Below are 20,887 nucleotides of genomic sequence, written 5' to 3' on the forward strand. Positions count from 1 at the left end.
TCCAGAACGGCAGCTTGTACATTGATTTACATGTTTTGTTTGTTTTTGAACTCACACACACCCTCAATAGAGCACTCCGTTCAATTTTCCACCCATGCTCTGAACAAGGCTAAGTGAGGATTTGAACCTGGGTTTCTGGGAGCTGTGGAAGATGTAAGAAAAATATATGAGCCACCAAGGTAGAAGGATGGGCAAGCAGAAGATTTGGGAGTGACCAGATAATTACTGAAGCTCCTGGTAGTTGTAAAGCGATCTTCTGACCTGATCTACAACACGTGGTCACCAACTAAGCTTCTGAAGTTTCCTTTTGCAAACAAGGTCCTTGGCTCATTGAACTCACACACACGCTCAATAGAGCACTCTGTTCAGTTTTCCACCCATGCTCTGAACAAGGCTAAGTGAGGATTTGAACCTGGGTTTCTGGGAGCTGTGGAAGATGTAAGAAAAATATATGCAAGCCACCAAGGTAGAAGGATGGGCAAGCAGAAGATTTGGGAGTGACCAGATAATTACTGGAGCTCCTGGTAGTTATTATTATTATTATTAACAGTATTTATATACCGCTTTTCAACTCAAAGTTCACAAAGCGGTTTACAGAGAAAAATCATCTGACCTGATCTACAACATGTGGTCACCAACTAAGCTTCTGAAGTTTCCTTTTGCAAACAAGGTCCTTGGCTCATTGAGCTCAGCCTTGTCTGTGTATCTGGATGGTCATTGACTCTAAAGCAGTGGTTCTCAAACTGTTTAGCATTGGGGGGACTCACTAAAAAAAGTTTCATTTTATTAGCCACTCAAGTCTCTGGGGCTGTAATGGTGATTGGGCAGCAGCGCTCCCCCCAAGTAGCAGCTTGTTTAACCCTTGATGAACACAGCCTAATCTACCCTGTTAGTTTAGTGAATCACCAAACATTGGATCCTGACCCACTCCTGGGCCACAGACTCTGCTCTAAAGGGTTTCAGGCTGGGTCCTTCGCAGGAGGCTGAAAATGGGATCTTCTGCATGCAACATACATGTTTGGTCACTGAGCTCCAGTGGCGTCACTAGGGTTCGTGTCACCTGGTTCGGGATGCCAGCGCATCACCCCCCCCATGCAGTGGGTAGGGCAGTACCCCGGTGGTGGGCGTGGTGATGTACCATCGCTTCGCCCCCACTGGTTTTCTGGCTGTACCTTTTGATAGGACAAAGATAGAACACATTTTGCATGAAATTACGCATTGGCTGATATATAACATGATGGTATTATTCTTCCAAATTATGATTTTAGTGATTTTGGTCACTAGTGGTGTCAGACACGCACACCCCCAGGATGTCAACTTACTAACACCTTATTGCAGCAGTTCTCAAACTTTTAGCACTGGGACCCACTTTTTAGAATGACATTCTGGCCAAGACCCACCAGAAGTGATGTCATGGTGGAAGTGACATCATCAGGCAAATTAAAATAAATAAGTATAAATAATTAAAGTAAAACAAATAATTACATAAGCAGAAGCCAGCCCTGTTCCACCAAATGAATTTCCTCTGTAGCTTGCCTGCAATAACACCCCCCCCCCTCCAAAGCCAGTAAGGTTTTCAACCCTACCCAGTGCCCAGTTCAATTTAAGAACTTCTGTTTAAACCAGATCACTGTCAGGATCCAACTGGCTTTGCAAGTCTCAAAAAGGTTCACCTTATCAACTGCAGCCTCTGTTTTGATCCTTTTTAGTGGGGGGGGGGGAGGCTGCCTTCTGGAGCACTTATTTAGCTCCAGGTGCATAGGATCAGGACCATTCTGGTAGCCTTGCATTCTCCTTCACCTGATCTTCCACACCAGCCAAAGCACGTATGCTTACTCGCAAGTAAACTTGACCTTGAGGCTTAGTTTCGCTTTCCATAGGGCTCAATACATTCATCTGCTTGGAGGGAGGAACTTCCTTCCCAGGTGTTTTTGGGGGCTGCATTCTTTGAATCAGGACCATTCTGGTGTTGTTGGATTCCTCTCAGCCTGCTCTTTCCAACGGTCTAAGGCACATTCACCTACTCACGAATAAACACGCGATATGGCTCACTTTCACTTTCCACAGGGATCCATGCATTTTTTGTTCTCCAGTTTTTTGGCCATAACCTTTGATAGAAAGGAGATATTTCACTCTGGTTTTTTGCATTGCATTCCTCTCGAAATTCCGCATATAACGGTATATAACATGATGGTATTACTCCTAACCACCTGACAGAGAAAGTGGTTGGAGAAAAAGGGCAGAGGAGATACTTGGAGATGAGGCCAAGAAGGGAGGCAGCAGGAGAGGGCTGGATTTTATATCTTGTCTAGACTAGCTAGCCACTTCTTTTGCCAGAGTCTTCTGGTGGATTGCAAACAAGGTTTTCGTGGCGACAAATCAAGGTGATGAAAACTGGAATGATAAACTCCATGTTTATGTAGCACTTTCCTTAAGCTTTCAAAGCAGTTGATCTCACGGCCACCCTTTCCAGTGGTCTGTCAAATAGGCTGGTACTATGATCTCTGCTTTATAGATGGGGGGTGGTGGTTAGACTTCCAGGCAATTTCTGAAGGCTGCCTGGAGCTTCTTGAAAAGGAGGACAGGACAAAAATGTGGGACATAAATAACTGTGGGGGAAATCTGATCTTTTCCTGAAGGTGGTGTTTGTTTTGCAACAGAAAACCACCTTCAGTGGAAAGGACACCGCAGAAGCTGCCCAAAATAAATGAGATGCATCTCTATCCCCAGTTCACCTGCTCGGGAAGGCGGAGATGGCAGCACTTGGGATGAGAAATAAAAGCTGTCAATGGCACATTGCAAATTAATGCGTTAAAAACTCTTTCCAATTTAATAATCGTGTACCTCTGATAAGGATTTTAATTTTAAATATGATTCTTATTACTATCAGTCTCCTTTAATGACTCTGAATTGCTTTCTTTAAATAATAATATAAAAAAGAACTGAATAGCCCCAATGCTGTCTCCCTCACACGCCAGAATTACCTGCCTGCCACGAAGCAGCTCTGAAAATGGGTTGCGAACAGTCTCACTGGCACTTGACACCACTGGATTGCCTGGGCTCCTTGCAGAAGGAGGCTTGGGGAGGCAATAAATGGGGGATTTATCACCCAGGATTCATAGCCCGAGTTGTAAATGTAGCGCAATAGGTATGTTTCATGAGCATCTTCACCAGGCTGTGGATGTCTGGTCCTGCCACTATTGCAAGGTGTTTGGGTTTTTTTTTATATCTATAAAACCTAGAGAATCCATCGCTCTCTGGTAGAGTCTTGCGAAACCTTTGCCCACTGATAAAAAACACTCTGAGCAGGAAGGCCATAAAGAGAGGGTGGAGTAAGAACAAAAGCGTCGCTTGTGGGGACAACTCTTTTATAGCCCTCCTTGGAAAGTAAAAAATGACACCTAGATGAGAACAAAGAAGCAGGCAAGTCAAGAAGGGAGCGGCATTTTACATTCTGGCTAGTCAAAGATTATTCAAGCAGCTTCTAATTTTTTGCAGCTAAACTGGAGGCACCTCAAAAATCCCCTTTGCATCTCAGCTGTTTGGTCATCACCTCCAATGTTCCACAGATGAAAACAGGGAACCACTCAGGGTTGCCAGTTTGCCAAAAATGATCCCGTTTCCCCAGCTTTTTGCCTTTTCCTCAGCGTGGCAAAAGTTAACATCAGCCCATTTTTGGTCCACCACTGGGCTCTGCCCCTTAATCACAGAGCTTTGCCCTGCAACCATTTTTCAAGAGCTGGCAATCTCATGGCATTACCAGAAACTCTGGAAATCTCACGCTACTGGATGCAGCCAGCCAGGCAACCCCTAGACCAGCCATTTTCAACCACTGTGCTGTGACACTGATGTGCCATGAATGATCTGCAGGTGCGCCACGGGAGTTTGGGGGAATATCATATATTAGTAGGCACATTGGTGGATGTGAGCCTCCAGTCAGCAGTGTGGTGTGCCTGGTCAATGGTCAAAAAACTGATGGTCTGCCGTGACAATTTTAGTACCTTGTCAGTGTGCTGTGAGATGAAAAGGTTGAAAATCACTGCCCTAGACCCTCTTGCAAGCTCCTCCTCCTCTGTGTTCACTGTTCACTGTTCACACCCTGGCTGTGCTCTGCTGGTGTTTGCAGGCTCCCACATACATATCACTTTCCTGCAAAAAGCCTCCAAAATGGTGACAACATAATATCCAAACTTCACAGTAAAAATATTCAGTACAAAAGGTTAAATCGACATACACATTAAAGAGTAATATACAAGCAGCCAAAAGACCAAATCTGCAGCAACCGGATAACAAGATAACAAGCCAGGAAAGAACAAAACTACTCCAACCCAAGATCCTGAAGAAACAGCACAGTTTGGATGAATCAGTGGCCACCTGAGTGCCAAATGGGCACATGGGCAAGGGAGGTCCAAAGCCTGGACCCTCCTACCGAAAAGACAGCATCCCTCTCATTGCTCTCAGAACACTTGAGTTCCCCACAGACGAGGCAGACTCATGTGGCAGGAGGCAATCCTGAGCAATTCTGGGCCCCCTTTACTACGCTGCAGCACAAGCCGCTCCCTAGGATGTTGATGCCTGTTAGTGGATTAAAACAGGTTGCAAAGTCATCTGGTTGATCCTGCATCCACAAGACAGAGCCATTTAAGCCAGAGAAGCGGCACAACCCCAGAACTGTCCCCACCCACAAAATTCTCAAAGGCTTTTCCGAGAGACTGCTGAGCTTTGGTGTCACATTAAATCCCACTCAGGCCTCTGTATATTGAGGAGGCTTATAAGAATTCCAAAAGACAATCCTGCCTACGCAGATAAAAGAAATTATTTTAAAGCATCCGTTTTGGTGACAAAGAAACAAGAGCATCTGCACATGGAGACCTTGCTTGCAGAAATCACAAGTGCCCTTTCATCTTCTCTCGAGGCCTCCAGCACATCAGATTTTTCTTCTCCAGGTGACAAAAGATTATTGTTTTGCAGGGTCAGAATGTCTGCGTACAGATTAAGGATGGACGGTCTGACCCCTGGAAGGATTTACGATGATTTGCATCAACAGAGAGAGTCTGGCCTGACATGCTTTTCAGAAGGGATGAAATATGTTGCAGAAATACACAGGTGGAATCGAACACCCAGAGAGAGATTGGAGGACCTTGTGTTCCAATGGATTAAATTACTGCTGTTAACGAAACAAGGTCCAGAAACACTGAAGCTCTCAAGTCCCAAAGATTTTTACATAAGAGTTGCAGAAGCATTCCCCCTTCTTGGGGGGGGGGGGTGTGCGTGTGTGTGTGTGTGTCCCTTTTCAGACAATGCTTACTACAACCCTAACTCCATGCTGAAACAAAACAGTATGCCTCTCCTGTCACTGGCTTTACCCACAGGCGGATTTAATCCCTCAAGTAATCTACCAAAGCTGCATGCATGAACTTGGGAATCAGTCCCACCGAACTCAACGGAAAGGACCACATTGCACAACTCGCAGAATGGATTGGCTCAGGTTTCAGGTAACCAGAAGCCACGTCAAAAATTCTGAAATGTTTGTACCTTGCTCCATAAAGGATTTGACTTTCAGGGGACTTGCAGCTGCTGGTGATTTTGCTTAGTTCAGAGTCCATTTATTGTTTGCGTGACATTTGGAATAAATGGACTCCTCCTGACAAATCTACATGTGCGGTGTTCTAATGTGACACTTCAATAATATCCAGACAACAGCAAATTGTTGAACAGCTGCCCACCAACAGGTGTCAGAATCAATTTCGGAAGGTCCCCAATATCATCCCTGAGCCTTGTGGGATACGTTGGGTCAGTGAAGGTTTGATTCGCTTAGAACGGCGGCTTTAGTGCCTGGGTAGCTAAACTGGAGCTGACAATTCTTGGAGTCTGTAGAGGTGTAAAGTGCCAGGGAGAATCTTAAACAGGGGCTCTCAAAAGTCAGGCTTGGATGCCTGCAGGATCAGTGCTCTTTTTCCACAAGTCTAGAAGACAGCTCATCTAGGATGCAGCATCAGCCTGGCTGAGCTCTCAGTCAGTTGACCCTCAAGGGCCAATCCCTGTCCACCAGCCCTATCCAGGTGCTCTGTCTGATATATGTTCTGTGTGAGGACACTATCTATTCTTCTATTTCCCTGGAACCTGACCACCTGTCTGGTTTTGGCCACTCGCCTGCTTACAATCCCCTTCCACGATTCTTGCTTGCTCCTCTGCAACTCAACCACTGCCTATTTTGAAGCATGCACCTGTGTTTGGCCCACATGGACTGAAAGTTGGCTTCTCCCTGGATTGCAGACACAAACAGCCCCAAATTGGGATGCTAACCTGCAGGACTGGCCTGGCATCTCCAGGAATCAGCATCAATCTCCAAGTGACTACTGAAGTAATCCTCAGAATCTGAACCGGGCTGCCCTCATTTAATAATATTACATCATGCAGAGAAGAAAAAAAAATATCCAGGAATAGCTTCAGTCAGAGTTGGCAACCCTGGCCCCAAGCTAAACCTGGGGCCTCAGGCTTCTATTATACCTATATATAGGTGGCTCTGAGTGGTTACAAGGAATGATGGTGGCAAGTGAAATACATTGCTTATATGCAGCCCTCTTGTCTTATACACATACTTCCTCTGCTAGCTCAGGGTGTTAGTTCCTTGCTATAAACATTCATTTAAGGAGGGAAAGAAGCAAAGTGGGATGTTTCAAGTCAGACCAAGTATCAGTACTTCCAGATGCTTCCTAGACAGAAGGCTGCTTAAATTAGAAAAAAAATACTTCCCTGAATCAGAAGGTCCCCTGACAGGTCGCTGTCTGAAATTAAAAGCTCGACCTGACTCAGCTGTCACCAAGTGCTGACGCTGTCTCCAGTCCGGGATGCTTGCTGGAAGACGCTCGTGTTGGAGCAGGGCTGTTGTCAGCTGCAAGAGCTAAGACAGAATTCCATGCGTTTGGCTGAACATACTGTAAGTAAAAAACACATGGGCTGTACCCCAGTGGGGGATCCGGCTCTGCAGGCTGATGACGCTTGTTCAGACTCTAATAGTGATGAATGGTGTTGAGATGACAGGCTGCAACTTGGTGACAGAAGACCTGCTAAAACACTGGCTGCACTTAGCACTTAGGGGTGTGTGTGTGTATTCTACGCTTGCCTCTTCAGCTGTTCAAGGGTTTTCCTGTCAAGATGGAGAAAGGAAACCAAACCAAACATGTGGTGAGATTGGAGAGATTGTTTTATGAGTTTAGAGTCAGTAAAGACTGAGGGTTCTCTCTCATACGTATATATTTTATTTATACTTATGGGCATATTCCCATAAGTCATACCCTCAGATCTGGAGAATGGGAAATGAGGATTGCACTATGTTCACCTGTCTCTTTAGAAAGACCTGTGCACAGCCCTGTTAATTCATGACTTGAATCTCAGAATATTGGCACATGTCACTTGTGCCTTCAAGCAAAGGAAAGAAGTTGATCCATTACAACAGACAAGGCAAAGGCCTTCTTCACTCAATATGTAATTAATGTATAGAATTAGCTTCCACAAAGTGTGATAGCCATGAGCTTGGATGGCTTTAAGAAGAGATTGCACAAATTCATGATGGAGGTTAGATGTAGTGGCTGCTATTGGCCATGACAGATGTAGAGAACCTCCAGATTCAGGTGCAGACAACCTCTGAATACCTGTTGCTGGAGGGGCAACATTGGCAGAGGGATATTGTCTTCAAGTCCTATCCATGGGCTTCCCAAAGGCATCAGGTTGGCCACTGTGGCAAGCTGGATGCTGGAAGCCTCTCCAGGAGAAAATAAGGGGGGGCAAAGCCTCCAGCACCTCCTCCATAACTAGGGTGGCATCTGAGGGGCAGCTATACACGCTCCTTGGCAGAGCACCCAGAACAAGTGGCCGTCAGTCTCTACCCTAATTACAGCTCTACTGGCATATATTAATTTTTTTAGATACCAATGTCCTTTTGATAGTGAGTTTCTGTTTCCATAGATTCAGAATCAGAATAAAATACAGAATTGAGTAACAGGGAGGCTGAGAACAAAGCTAATTTCAGGCCACACCTGGCAACAATACGGAACTAGATGGATCAGGATCAGGCAACTTCTAATGTACTTGCATTTCTCTTCCTTTCAGATCTGGTGGAAAAGACACGGCCAAATTGTTCCACAGTAAGAAACTGAGTGGTTAGTAGGATACCCAGCCTCTCTGAGAAATGTATTCAGCAGGAGCTGAGGGGAGGCCCACCTAAAATATCTGTTGGACACCCAAGCAACTAGAAGTTGGCATCTCCAACTGCTTCCAAAAGGCACTGCATATTACCTAGGAAACGAGGCATAAAAGGCTCGACAATGCCCAGCAGCTCAGATTTCCTGGCATTCCATATTCATGGCCTGCAACTGAGCACAGTTAACAAGAGAGAAGAGTGTGCCAGAAGACTGGAGGCAGAGCTCTGAAACTTCCCAGGTCAGAGCATCAAACTGCAGTTGTACTGCCTAGAAGAAGACAATAATCTGGAGGTATCAGCTACACCTGGGAAATGAGGTATGCGCAGGCTTTCGGTCAGGCCTCCCTCTGGGTTCCGTCTCTGTTCAAAATTATGCTTGGGGCAGTGAAAAGCAGAAGCCAGTGGATGGGAATCCCAGCTTGCTCAATTCTGCAGAAAACACTGTGGGTAATTAAAGTTAGCTCTGTTGGAAAACCATATTATAGTTCCTTCCTTGGCCTCCAAGGGTTCTTTTCTCTATCTGAACACAAGTATCATTTGCAAGCTGCTACAAGAGTTGAATCTGAACCTATAGAGTCATCAGGTGGCTTCTCTAATTCCCAAATGACTGAGCAGGTTCAGTGGTTAAGGGTAGGGACCACATGCCTGCAGTAGTTGCTTCCACACCAGAGCCCTTTAGAACCACTGAGTCATTGCTTTCCCACCATTTGCTGGAAGTGGAATTAAAACAGAGGTTCAACACAACAGTATAACATAGGGCCAAATTCAACTTTCCAGCACCGATGCAGCCCTGAGGAAAGAGAACAAATGTTCCCATGCATTGGGGAGGCCTCCATGACTGTCCCTCCACTGCTGAATGCATTTCATGCCCTGTTGGCACAGCTGCACCACCACTGGAAAGTTGGATAGGATTGGGACCATAGTGGTATAGCTCTGTTGCTCAGCAATCCCCTTCCTAATGGCCAAGACCCTTATGTAATATTTACTCAGAACTACATACATACATAAGACCTTTACTGGCATAGATACTCAGAAAATTTTTATTCAGTAAAGGTCCCTTGCAACATTAATAAAAATTGCCATATTTGCTGGATCAAACTGTTTTATTATGTCCTGTTCAGTGCAACTGGTGGATTAGTGGGGTTCACCTTGATTAGTTAGCTTCTGTTTCCAGAGTTTGTAGCTTTAAATACTGGGATCCTTGCATCATCTAGTACTCTTTTCTTTCTTGTGTAATGAAACAGCTGGTTGATTAAGAGGCAATTTATCACCAACCCACCTAATTATGCTGAATAAGAAGCAATAGACCAGGCAGAGCTTGCGGACAGGAAGTCTTAATTAAAAGCACAGTAGCACTGTTAAAAGCCTCACTAAAGCTTTACCTCTCCACATTGAACAGGGTTGTACTGTGAAAAGGATGGCAATTCTGGGGGGGGGGGGAAATGGCTAGTGTGGAAGCAGCTATAGCCAGGTGACTCACGGCTAGCACCTGATTGATCTCTGCTCCTTAGAAAATTGCAGTTCCCACACTTGATTTCCTTAGAGCCTAGTTAGGACCAAATCCTATCCAATTTTCCAGTGCCGGTGCTGCTGTGCCAATGGGGCGTGCGCTGCATCCTGTGGTGGGGAGGCAATCACAGAGGCCTCCTCAAGGTAAGGGAACATTTGTTTCCTTACCTTGGGACTGCATTGCGGCTACACCGGTGCTGGAAAGCTGGATAGGATTGGGCCCTTAGAAGTTATCCTAAACATACAATGTGGCCAGGAGTGCTTGCTTTTAAAAAATAAAATAAAAAATGGGGGTTTTCGGGCTCTAATGTGGTTCCATTTTTCCACTCTCCAGTACAAAGAGATAAAGGCTTCCATTGAAAGTCACTCTTTAAATCATGTGGGAAGGGGAATGACTAGGAGTGAAATGGTGACAGGGGCAAAATCCTTCTATGGATCTGCTTCGTACAGAAGTGAAAAGGAAACACACTGGGACCCATTAGATGTTTAGAGTAACATGTTAACCTGACCCTTAGTCTGTGTTATGACCCAGCGTCTGCCCAGGCTAGCAGAGGTGAACGTCGTACCAGCTGGACTCTAGCCTTGAGATTATACTTGAAGGAAGCAAATTGCATTACAGTCCAACTTCAGCTTGTAAGTAGCACATTATATTTGGATTTTAAACGAGTGATGTTTTATTTTCCATTATCACCGTCTTTGATGCATGTTATGTCATAATTTCCTAAGAGGCCACGCGTTTGGCTTTTTTCTCTGTAATCTGTCCTGCAACACAGCGATTGATCTCATTTTATCCTGTTGTCGGGCTGGCTCAATCACTGAATGTGCAGCCAAAGCTTTGGAAAAAAGAACGTGGTGAATGCATTCTAATGACTGTGGATGGCTGTCTGAATGAGAACCGGGGGGGGGGGGGGTTTGAGACAGCGCTTGGAAGAGGCATGAGAGAGAAACCACAGTTTGTGGTCTGGATTTGTGTAGCAGGAAACAGGGCTAGAGAAGGGCAGAAAGAACGGAGAAGAATAAGCTGGGAGGGGGATATGACCTTGGGAAGGCCAAGCGTGTTGCTTTCTGGCAACCTGCATGAAGTGTGCCTCTTTGCCTCTTCTTTTGCTCTACTTCTGTATGTATTGTATTGGCAACCTTCAGTCTCGGAAGACTCTGATATCGCGCTCTGAAAGGTGGTTCTGGAACAGCGTCTAGTGTGGCAGAAAAGGCCGATTCGGGAGTGACAATCTCTTCCACACTGGGAGCAAGTGCAGTCTGTCCCTGGTCTGTCTCCCTGGCTGTGGGCCTTCCTTCTTTGCCTCTTTGCCTCAGACTGTTGGCCAAGTGTCTCTTCAAACTGGGAAAGGCCATGCTGCACAGCCTGCCTCCAAGCGGGCCGCTCAGAGGCCAGGGTTTCCCACCTGTTGAGGTCCACTCCTAAGGCCTTCTGATCCCTCTTGCAGATGTCCTTGTATTGCAGCTGTGGTCTACCTGTAGGGCGCTTTCCTTGCACGAGTTCTCCATAGAGGAGATCCTTTGGGATCCGGCCATCATCCATTCTCACGACATTACCGAGCCAACGCAGGCGCCTCTGTTTCAGCAGTGCATACATGCTAGGGATTCCAGCTCATTCCAGGACTGTGTTGTTTGGAACTTTGTCCTGCCAGGTGATGCCGAGGATGCGTCGGAGGCAGCGCATGTGGAGTGTGTTCAGTTTCCTCTCCTGTTGTGAGCAAAGAGTCCATGACTCGCTGCAGTACAGAAGTGTACTCAGGACGCAAGCTCTGTAGACCTGGATCTTGGTATGTTCCGTCAGCTTCTTGTTGGACCAGACTCTCTTTGTGAGTCTGGAAAACGTGGTAGCTGCTTTACCGATGCGTTTGTTTAGCTCAGTATCGAGAGAAAGAGTGTCGGAGATCGTTGAGCCAAGGTACACAAAGTCATGGACAACCTCCAGTTCATGCTCAGAGATTGTAATGCAGGGAGGTGAGTCCACATCCTGAACCATGACCTGTGTTTTCTTCAGGCTGATCGTCAGTCCAAAATCTTGGCAGGCCTTGCTAAAACGATCCATGAGCTTCTACTTCTGTATTTTCATATGAAGTGTCTGGGTCTAGTCCCCTCTGAAGTTGAGTGGACCACTTCATACCTGAGGATTGGGGAAAGCTGGAGAAAACGGGCAGCTCAATCCTATCCACCCCAGCGCCCAGGGCTCCAGCGGTGCTGAAATGGCTGCTGCTGGCTCTTGTGGGTACCAGGCTAGCACTGGGAGTCTCCTTGGGGGAAGGGAACATTTGCTCCCCTTCCCTGGGTAACACTGCCATGGTGCCAATGGCTCGCCTTGGTTCTGTGCCCACCTTTGAGCAAGTGCAGAGTCAAAGAGGCCCATGTTGGACTGCCCAGCCCATGAAGGAGGACAGGCAGTGGAACATACCACTGGCTGCTCCTGTGGCATCCTCTTCCAGCACTGAGGCTCTCGTGGCATGTTTGCAACACCCGGAGATGGAGGTATGGGCATACCACCAGTGCGGGATCTGATAGGATCAGACTCTTACCCTTCTTGCTGGTTTAATCCTTGCTTTCAGCAGGGCCAGCTTTAACCTAATTGGACCAATTGCTCCCAGTTGGGTCTTGTGCTGACGTAATCTACTTTAGTCTTATCAAATACACATAACAACACATTGCACATTTTTAGTACAAATAATAAAATTAATATTTTTTACTAAATCATTTCATAGTCACTAATACATAATGGTTGGCAACCTTCAGTCTCGAAAGACTATGGTATAAGCCCACAGCACCCAGGATTCCCAAGTGGTCTCCCATCCAAGTACTAACCAGGCCTGAGCCTGCTTAGCTTCCGAGATCAGATGAGATCTGGCATGCGCAGGGTAACAGTTGCTAATACAAGTGGATTTGTAATTATTTACTTTTCCAAAGGTAATCTATGCGTTTTGTTTGTTTATTTGTGTGTATTCAATTTTATATTAAAATGTACTTAGATCCTTTCGGTTCTTTAACATACATGTACCTTTTAAGCACACATTTTGGTTGCTTTCTATTCTACCATAGAAATATAAAGTCAGTAATAAATTATGATATCTCTCAGATTCTGCAGACCTGGGCTGTGAACCCCGAGGCCCCGCAAAAAGAAAAAAAAAAAAGTTTCCAGTTGGGCCCGCAGCTCCGAAGACTGGCTCTGGTTTTCAGAATCTGCGGTTTAAAAAATTGATTGATGCCTGCTGTTTTGCTGGCTCTCTGTGTGTGTTTTATTAACTGCAATCTCTCTTTGGTTTTTCATGCTTCTATTTTTGTTAACTCTTCTCAATTTTTATTATTTCTGTTCTAATCAGCCTTGGGCATTCTTTTAACAACAGAAAGTCGTATACATTACGAAGTGATTGCCTTCCCACCAGGGAAGGACCAAACCAACAGAACCACCCACACATAGCAAGTGTCCCAAAGACACCATTGGTCTGCAGTGATTCCCCCCCCCCGCCCCCCGGGTGCTGAAACCAGGTAGCACCATTGTGGAAGTTCTTGCTGCTGGGGGGATGTGAAACAAAATAGTATTTTTTTTCTAAATAGCATTTAGATAATACTCAGTATTTGTAAAAGTGCTTCTCCCTCTCCCCAGTGTTCAAAGTGCTTCACATGTATTGACATGCAGCAACTGTTACCCTGCACGTGCCTGATCTTGGAAGCTAAGCAGGGTCAGGCCTGGTTAGTACTTGGATGGGAGACCACTTGGGAATACCGGGTGCTGTAGGCTTATACCATGATCTCGGAAGCTAAGCAGGGTCAGGCCTGGTTAGTACTTGGATGGGAGACCGCCTGGGAATACCGGGTGCTGTAGGCTTATACCATGATCTCGGAAGCTAAGTAGGGTCAGGCCTGGTTAGTACTTGGATGGGAGACCGCCTGGGAATACCTGGTGCTGTAGGCTTATACCATGATCTCAGAAGCTAAGCAGAGTCAGGCCTGGTTAGTACTTGGATGGGAGACCACTTGGGAATACCGGGTGCTGTAGGCTTATACCATAGTCTTTCGAGACTGAAGGTTGCCAACCATCTCCCTATACTGAACACTATTTCCCGATCTTGTCTGATCTCGGAAGCTAAGCAGGGTCAGGCCTGGTTAGTCCTTGGATGGGAGACCGCCTGGGAATATCAGGTGCTGTAGGCTTATACCCTGATCTCGGAAGCTAAGCAGGGTCAGGCCTGGTTAGTACTTGGATGGGAGACCGCCTGGGAATACCGGGTGCTGTAGGCTTATACCCTGATCTCGGAAGCTAAGCAGGGTCAGGCCTGGTTAGTACTTGGATGGGAGACCACCTGGGAATACCGGGTGCTGTAGGCTTATACCATAGTCTTTCGAGACTGAAGGTTGCCAACCAATATGTATTGACTCAGGGCCCAATCCTATCCAAATTGCTAGCACTAGTGCTGCTGCAATGCAGCCCCAAGGTAAGGGAATAGATGTTCCCATAGCTTGAGGAGGCCTCTGTGACTGCTTCCCCACTATACGATGCAATGTTTGCCCCCTTGGCACAGCTGCACCGGCAATGAAAAATGGGATAGGATTGGGCCCTCAATCCTTACAACAAACCTGTAAGATCAGATAAGTATGACCCCTAATATTGCAGCTGAAAGGGAGTGACTTGCCCATGGCCGGTTAATGCAAACCTATGCAGGTCTACTCAAACTCGAGTCCAGCTGAGTCCAGTGGGGACATAATCCCAGATAAGGGTGTTTAGGATCACAGCCTCACAGCCCAATCACTGCTGCTGCTGCATCCTATGTGAACTGGCAACCATCAGTATCTCCTTAGCGGACATTCGTTCCCTTACCCCAGGGAAAGGCCCAAGCCCCGCAATGGGGCTACTCAAGTCTGCACTGACTATTTTGCCAGCACGGAGTTGAAAGCCCCAGGAGGTCCGAAGCGGAGTTCTGGATCTGGCAGAGCAGAGCTCCGCTGGTCCTTCCCCCTCCCACCCTGTGCCCTGGCAAAGCTGGCAATCATTTCTCATGGAGGACATTTTCCCACTTAACTACAGGACATTTGAAATCAATGCTGTTTGCAGAAGGCTGTCAATTTGGTTTGGGGGGGGGGAAATGTCCCCACTTACTATTTTCCAGAAAGGCAGTTTTCCCCGCATACGGTTCTTCTGACGAATACCAATACTGCTTTAGGACAATTACAAATAATAGTGTTCACATTACATCATTGTGAGAGGTAATTCTATTAAACAAACCATTATTCTGCTTATCTAATTCATCTGTGTTTGCTTCCAAAAAAGGAACAGGTAATTTTAGATTATAAGTTACTCCAGATAGGACTCTGGGTCTTGATTCCCCCCCCCTTGGGGGAGGGGGAAGAGAACAGGCTTATTTCACACTGAAAAGTTCCATGCACACTGGTAGCATTGGATTAAAAAACACACACACAAAAAACTATGTAAAGCAGTCATGAAGTGATCGTATTTTCCCTGGAATAATAATAGTGCTTTTCAAGTTGCTGGAACACCTTTATTTGCAAACCTTTATTTGCAAGATTGATAGCCTGCTTTTCACAACATTACCAAAATAGCTTATACAAAAATAAAATAAAGTAAGAATGAATACTGGTATTCACTCATATAACACTATCCCTGTCCTGGGTGCTTCACAGAGAGTGAAAAGATGGATCCCTGCGCAGGGCTGCAGTCGAGAAAAGAAGGAGAAATGAAAGTGGGGCAAAGAAGAGAGGAATGCCCAGTCATTCATTCCACTTTCTCATACTTAAGTTTTCCTTCTGTTATTGGCATCTCTGTTACATGTGGTCAGGAGGTGTGGTCTGGAGATTGAGCCGTTGCCCTGCCTGAAGATGCTAAGCAGGCTCGATCAGCCCTGCGCTGGCCTTGGATGGGAGACTGGTAGTCGCTTGGGAAATCTTGAGAAAGGTGGTATTAAAAACTCCTTAACTATTTAAATGTGCAAAGAGGGCAAACCTCTTCCCTCTTGCTTCTCCCAACTATGACTGTCTTAATCCACATAAGCCCCCAAACAATCATCTGGTTCAGATCCAAATAAGGGTAAAGTAGTCTGGGGAGATCAAGTTTCGCTCCCTACTCAGCCATGAGGCTGAAGCGCAAACTGTGTGTGAAATTAGGAGATCTGGGATCTCCTGCTTTACACAAACTTCAGTAGAAGGGGGAGGGGGAGGAGAGGTTTTGCAGTGGCTCTATTTGGGAACTTGTAGCCTGTTGCTCACTCTCTCTTTCTCTCTCAACCTACCTCACAAGGTTGTTGTGTGGAAAAACAGGAGATAGTATCCATGCAGTGACATAGTGTGGGCAGGGAAGGAGGGTACATTGCCCTGGGTACCACACTTTGAAATGAGACCTCCCAGATGTGATTGGAAGAGTCTCTGATTGCATCTGGGAGGTGTTCGGTGGCCTCAGAAGGTAATTTGGGTTTTGCTGAAAACTGGAAATCCCTTTCTTAGGTCTGGGGGCCCATGGGGTAAGGGGGGTGGTGTTAAAATTCTGCCCCGGGTATCAGATGCCCTAGCTATGCCGCTGCTTCCATGCGCTCAGCCCTGAGAACCTTGGAGGAAGGGTGCAATGCAGTTCATTCAGTCCTCAGATCCTTGCATTGCTGTGCCCATGCCTGGTTAGCAGAATTGCATTGTCAGCTTTGACAATGTCAGTCCCCTGTTGGGTTCTGAAGGGGCAGTGGGAAGGAACAAGAGAGTCTGGATTTGCCCCATCCAACAAGTGATTGTCTGGAGGATGGCATTCCAACCCTTTCTCTTTGGCAAAATTCAGAGAAGTCCAGTCCAGTGAGAACCACTCCAAATTTGACCGTAGCAAGATACAGGATGCTGTCTTGCTCAATTTGTATTGTGGGGTGGGGGGGGGGAGAGTTCAGCAATACAACCCACATCAGGCACTGTACTTCTATGTGCCAGCTCCCTTTGCTAGATCAGGGTGTGCGGTTTTTAAAGGAACAGCTTTTCATATGGGATTGGTTGCTATGACTCTTATTCAGAACAACTTTTGGGAAAAAAAGAGACACCTATTTACTGATATCGCTTCTGGGGTAATTTTAATCTCAGATATATTTTTAGAATTTTAATTTGCCAATTTCACTTAATTTTTCTTGAATGCTTGCTGTCGCTTCTCCAGCACTCACTCGCAGCTCTGTTTTCTGCACCAATCAATCAACAGTTATCACCCCCATCCAGCATTTCTGGCAAACGCTTTTGACATGCAACACGGAGGTCGCAGTTTTTCTTCACAGCTGAAATGTTTGCTTTCCACCAAGAGTGGAGGGTCACATTTATGCTTCACTTATTTTCCTTAATTAAATCCTGACAGCATGCTGGGAGAACCAAGCCAATTTGGGGCTCAGTAGCTGCCAAAATGTTTTTAAAGGGGCAAGTGCTTTCACCAAGGCTCTGGAGTAGCCTCCCTAGGGAAGACCGCCTGGCCCCATCCCTACTTGCCATCTGGCAGACAGCAAAAACTGTTTTGTTCTCATGGACAGTGGTTTCTTTTAGTGCTCCTTCCATCTTTGCAATTTAAGCTGATGTTTACTGCTCTGAATAATTTCTAGAGAGAAAAAGAGAACAGAGGTAATAGGCAATCAGTCAAACCCGCACGGTACCCAGAGCTAGAATTGATCTTGTCAAAGCAACTCCATGAAGAAGTAGACTTCTTCCCTGCATTGCTTTTTTATATCAAAGTGGCTAAAAATTAAAATACACACGAAGCTGCAATACAGACTGGGAGGTGCGTGTGTGGGCAGGGGAGTAGTCTTTTCTGGAAGTCAACGATGCGGTCTAGGCTTATCAAATGGTTACAGATAGACTCAGATTGCTAACCAGGGCTGACTCCAGGCTTGAGTGGTTCTTTGGCAAAGTGCTTGCCAGTGGACCATCTTGAGGTTCAGGGACAGCTTGCCCTGGCAGTTCTGTGTCATTCCAGGGCACTATGGTGAAAAATAATTCCCCACTGCCACTGGCACCTGTCCATGGAACAATGCTGTCTCAAGGTCATTGTGGGAAGGAATTTGAAGGTCCCCATTGGACCCAGGGGACATCCACTAAAATTGAGTGTTGGGAGAGTTAGAACAGACAAAAGAAAATATTTCTTTACTCAGTTTGTGGTTGGTCTGTGGAACTCCTTGCCACAGCATGTGGCGATGGCGTCTGGCCTGGACGCCTTTAAAAGGGGATTGGACAAGTTTCTGGAGGAAAAATCCATTACGGGGTACAAGCCATGATGTGTATGCGCAACCTCCTGATTTTAGAAATGGGCTATGTCAGAATGCCAGATGCAAGGGAGGGCACCAGGATGAGGTCTCTTGTTATCTGGGGTGCTCCCTGGGGCATTTGGTGGGCCGCTGTGAGATACAGGAAGCTGGACTAGATGGGCCTGTGGCCTAATCCAGTGGGGCTGTTCTTATGTTCTTATGTCCCCAGGGGAGGGCAGGGAAAAGTGTCCAATGGCAGTGGCACAAATGGCTATACAGCATTAGGACTCTTGCCCAAGGCTGCTCTCTGCTGATGCCACTCCATTCCAAACCCACAGGAGCAAGTGCATCTGTGGAGTACCAGCACCCATGTGCACCATAAGCACCAGGGATGGGCAGATGAAGGTGCCGGGGGCTGCATTAGCTCAGCTTCGGCAACCTTGGGAAACCTCGACAGATCTCCAAACTATCCTGCGCAAAGGATGGGAGTAGGGGAGTTTAATGTTTTTGCCTGGGGCACCAAAACGCCTACAGCAATCCCTGGTCCCTGCCCTCATCCATTTAGTTTATAAAAATTCATAAGGTTTCTATTTTCTGCTTTGCCCTGAATTTTAAGCAGATCAACCAGCGGACGGCACGGGGGCCTGTCGTGCTGTTCCGAGTTGATGGTAATTAGATAAGTGGCAGGGCACACGGCTGGCTTACACGGAAAACACGCTTGTATTGCTGTCACCTTGTACCTTCCCCCCTTTCTTCAGCATCTTCCATGCTCCCTTGTACCTCGCCATCAACTTAGATGATGAGCCTTCTGCAGGTTTCTTCTCCCAACTGTGCTCTATACACCCTGCCAACTGCAGCACGGCCCTTTTCTCTAACTGAAGCATCTCTAGCCTGGCAGGCACTGCAGCGGCAAGCAATAAATAACCGCCAGGATGCATCCAAGGGTCATTTGTACCAATGGCAGCGGCTTGTACTCCGGCTAATTAAGTTACATGGCTCTTGTTCTTCAGCTCGGCTTCCTGTTTTATGAAGATGAGTGATGGCGGGCAACAGGTAAATTGAGCGCCTTTGGGTTGTGGCGCTCTGAAGAATCCTTTCCCAAGCCTCTCTGAGAGCTGGAACAGCAAGGGGGCTTGCTGCTGACGTCCCCTGACGAGATGACGCGAGGAAGAGGCATCACTCAGCACAGCCGGAGTCTTGCTCGGCACAGGCAAACACATCAGAATAAAAAGGCTGCTGTCACATGCCGTGGGCATGCACTGACTGGTGAGATGAGGCCTTTCCATGGGGAGGGGGGAAGCACAGGAGAGGGGGAATTAAAAAAAAAAAAGGAAAATGAACTATCCAGGATTTAACACCAAACATAGCTCTCCTATGCTGGCCTTATCAGCCCTGAATGCAGGAGTGAGGTGGCATCTCTTGCCCCATCCCTTTCATGAACATAAAGAGTTGCCCTGCTGGATTGGGCCCAAGGGAGCCCAGTTAGTCCAGCATCCTGTTTCCCACAATCAGGACCAGCTTTAAGGCAATTTCACCCAATAGGGCCCCACACCTCTTGGGGCCCCCATGCTGCCTCCCGTCGCAGCCCGCACCTCTCATGGAGGTCAGTCTCCATTCAGAGACTGGTGCAGCGAGCAGAGTTCCTCCCATCCACTGCTGCTTCTGACTGGCCTCAAGCTGGGCCACTCTGGAAGCAGCTTCTCTCCACCGCTGCTTCCAATCGGCCTGAAATGGGGCCACTTTGGAAGCCATGGGAAGCAGGTCTGGTCTAGAGGATTTAGCCTCCGTTTGCCTGAAGATAACATCCGAAGGTCGCCAGTTTGAGGCCACCTGGCAACGTGAATGGCAAGACCTTCAAGCAGCTGACAAGCCCAGCCAAGTTATTCCACCTGCTCTTGGAGAGATGAAGGAGCTGCTTGTCAGCCTGCGAGGGAGGAATCAGGAGGCCAGAAAGTGATAACAGACCATAAAAGATCCATCTGAAATGTTGCGGTTCTTGAAAGACAGAACCTTTCTTCAATTGTAAAAATCCCTATGGGGATTTAGAACAGCCTGCCCATGCAAACCGCCTTGAATTAAAGTCTGAGGAGAAATCTGACGACCAAGAAAGGCGGTATATAAATGCCTGGATGATGATGATGATGATGTGCCAACATCAGCGTGTCAACGCCAACCTACCTCCGAGTGCCATGGGGGCACCCAGTGCCATGCCTGGCTCCAGTCGTTTGCTGAGAGTAAGGGGGGCCTGCAGCAAGGGCACCCCATGAGGATTGTGCAGCAAAGGGCCCCCCCACAAGGATTGTGTGGAATTGGGCCCTACACCTCCTAAGGCCAGCCCTGTCCCAGTGGCCAACCAGGTGCCCCCATGGGAGGCCCACAAGCAGGAGATGAAACATCAAACTCTGTAATAGAGCAGGGAACAAACAGCAGCCCAGAGGAAAAAAAAGCTCCACTGTCTTTTTTTTTTTTTACCCAGAGGTGAAGTCAGGTCATCAGCAACTTCTGCTTACACCCCGTTCCTCTCCCTCAGACCAGAGGGAGCTTTTATGCTCCGGCAGAGTGATCAGCACCTCTGATTAAACCGATGGCTCATTCTGTTGGAAGCCACTGTAAAAAGAGAGGCTGCTTCTCCACAGCATGGAATGATACGGTGGGAATTCAGCGCCACCGAGGGTCAGCGGGTCAAATGCTGCAATAGCCGTGTTTAAGAAGGAGCAGGCCTTGAGGACGGTGCACCTCACAGGCTTCACAATCCAGGCCTCCATGGCTTTTCGGGAGGGGGCACTGACCTTCTACACAAAGACAGCAGTTGGCAACTGAAGTTCTTTGTGTGTTTGGGTCTTGTTTGGACTTTTTTGAAAGACAGTGAATCAAAACCTGTTTCCAAGGTCGCATATTCACACTGGGGACCTGCAGTGCCTTTGTAGCCCTACAGTACTGAGATGCCAAACTCGGA

At 47.0% G+C, this 20,887-nt stretch overlaps 1 protein-coding gene across 1 annotated transcript in view; it reads right to left on the reverse strand.

The window, feature by feature from the left end:
• Positions 1-20,887, reverse strand: part of GRIK4 (glutamate ionotropic receptor kainate type subunit 4) — a 174,858-nt gene that overhangs the window by 21,640 nt on the left and 132,331 nt on the right. The window lies entirely within an intron of this gene.

The sequence above is a fragment of the Tiliqua scincoides genome, chromosome 11 (genome assembly GCF_035046505.1).
Source record: "Tiliqua scincoides isolate rTilSci1 chromosome 11, rTilSci1.hap2, whole genome shotgun sequence".
Taxonomy (NCBI): Eukaryota; Metazoa; Chordata; class Lepidosauria; order Squamata; family Scincidae; genus Tiliqua; species Tiliqua scincoides.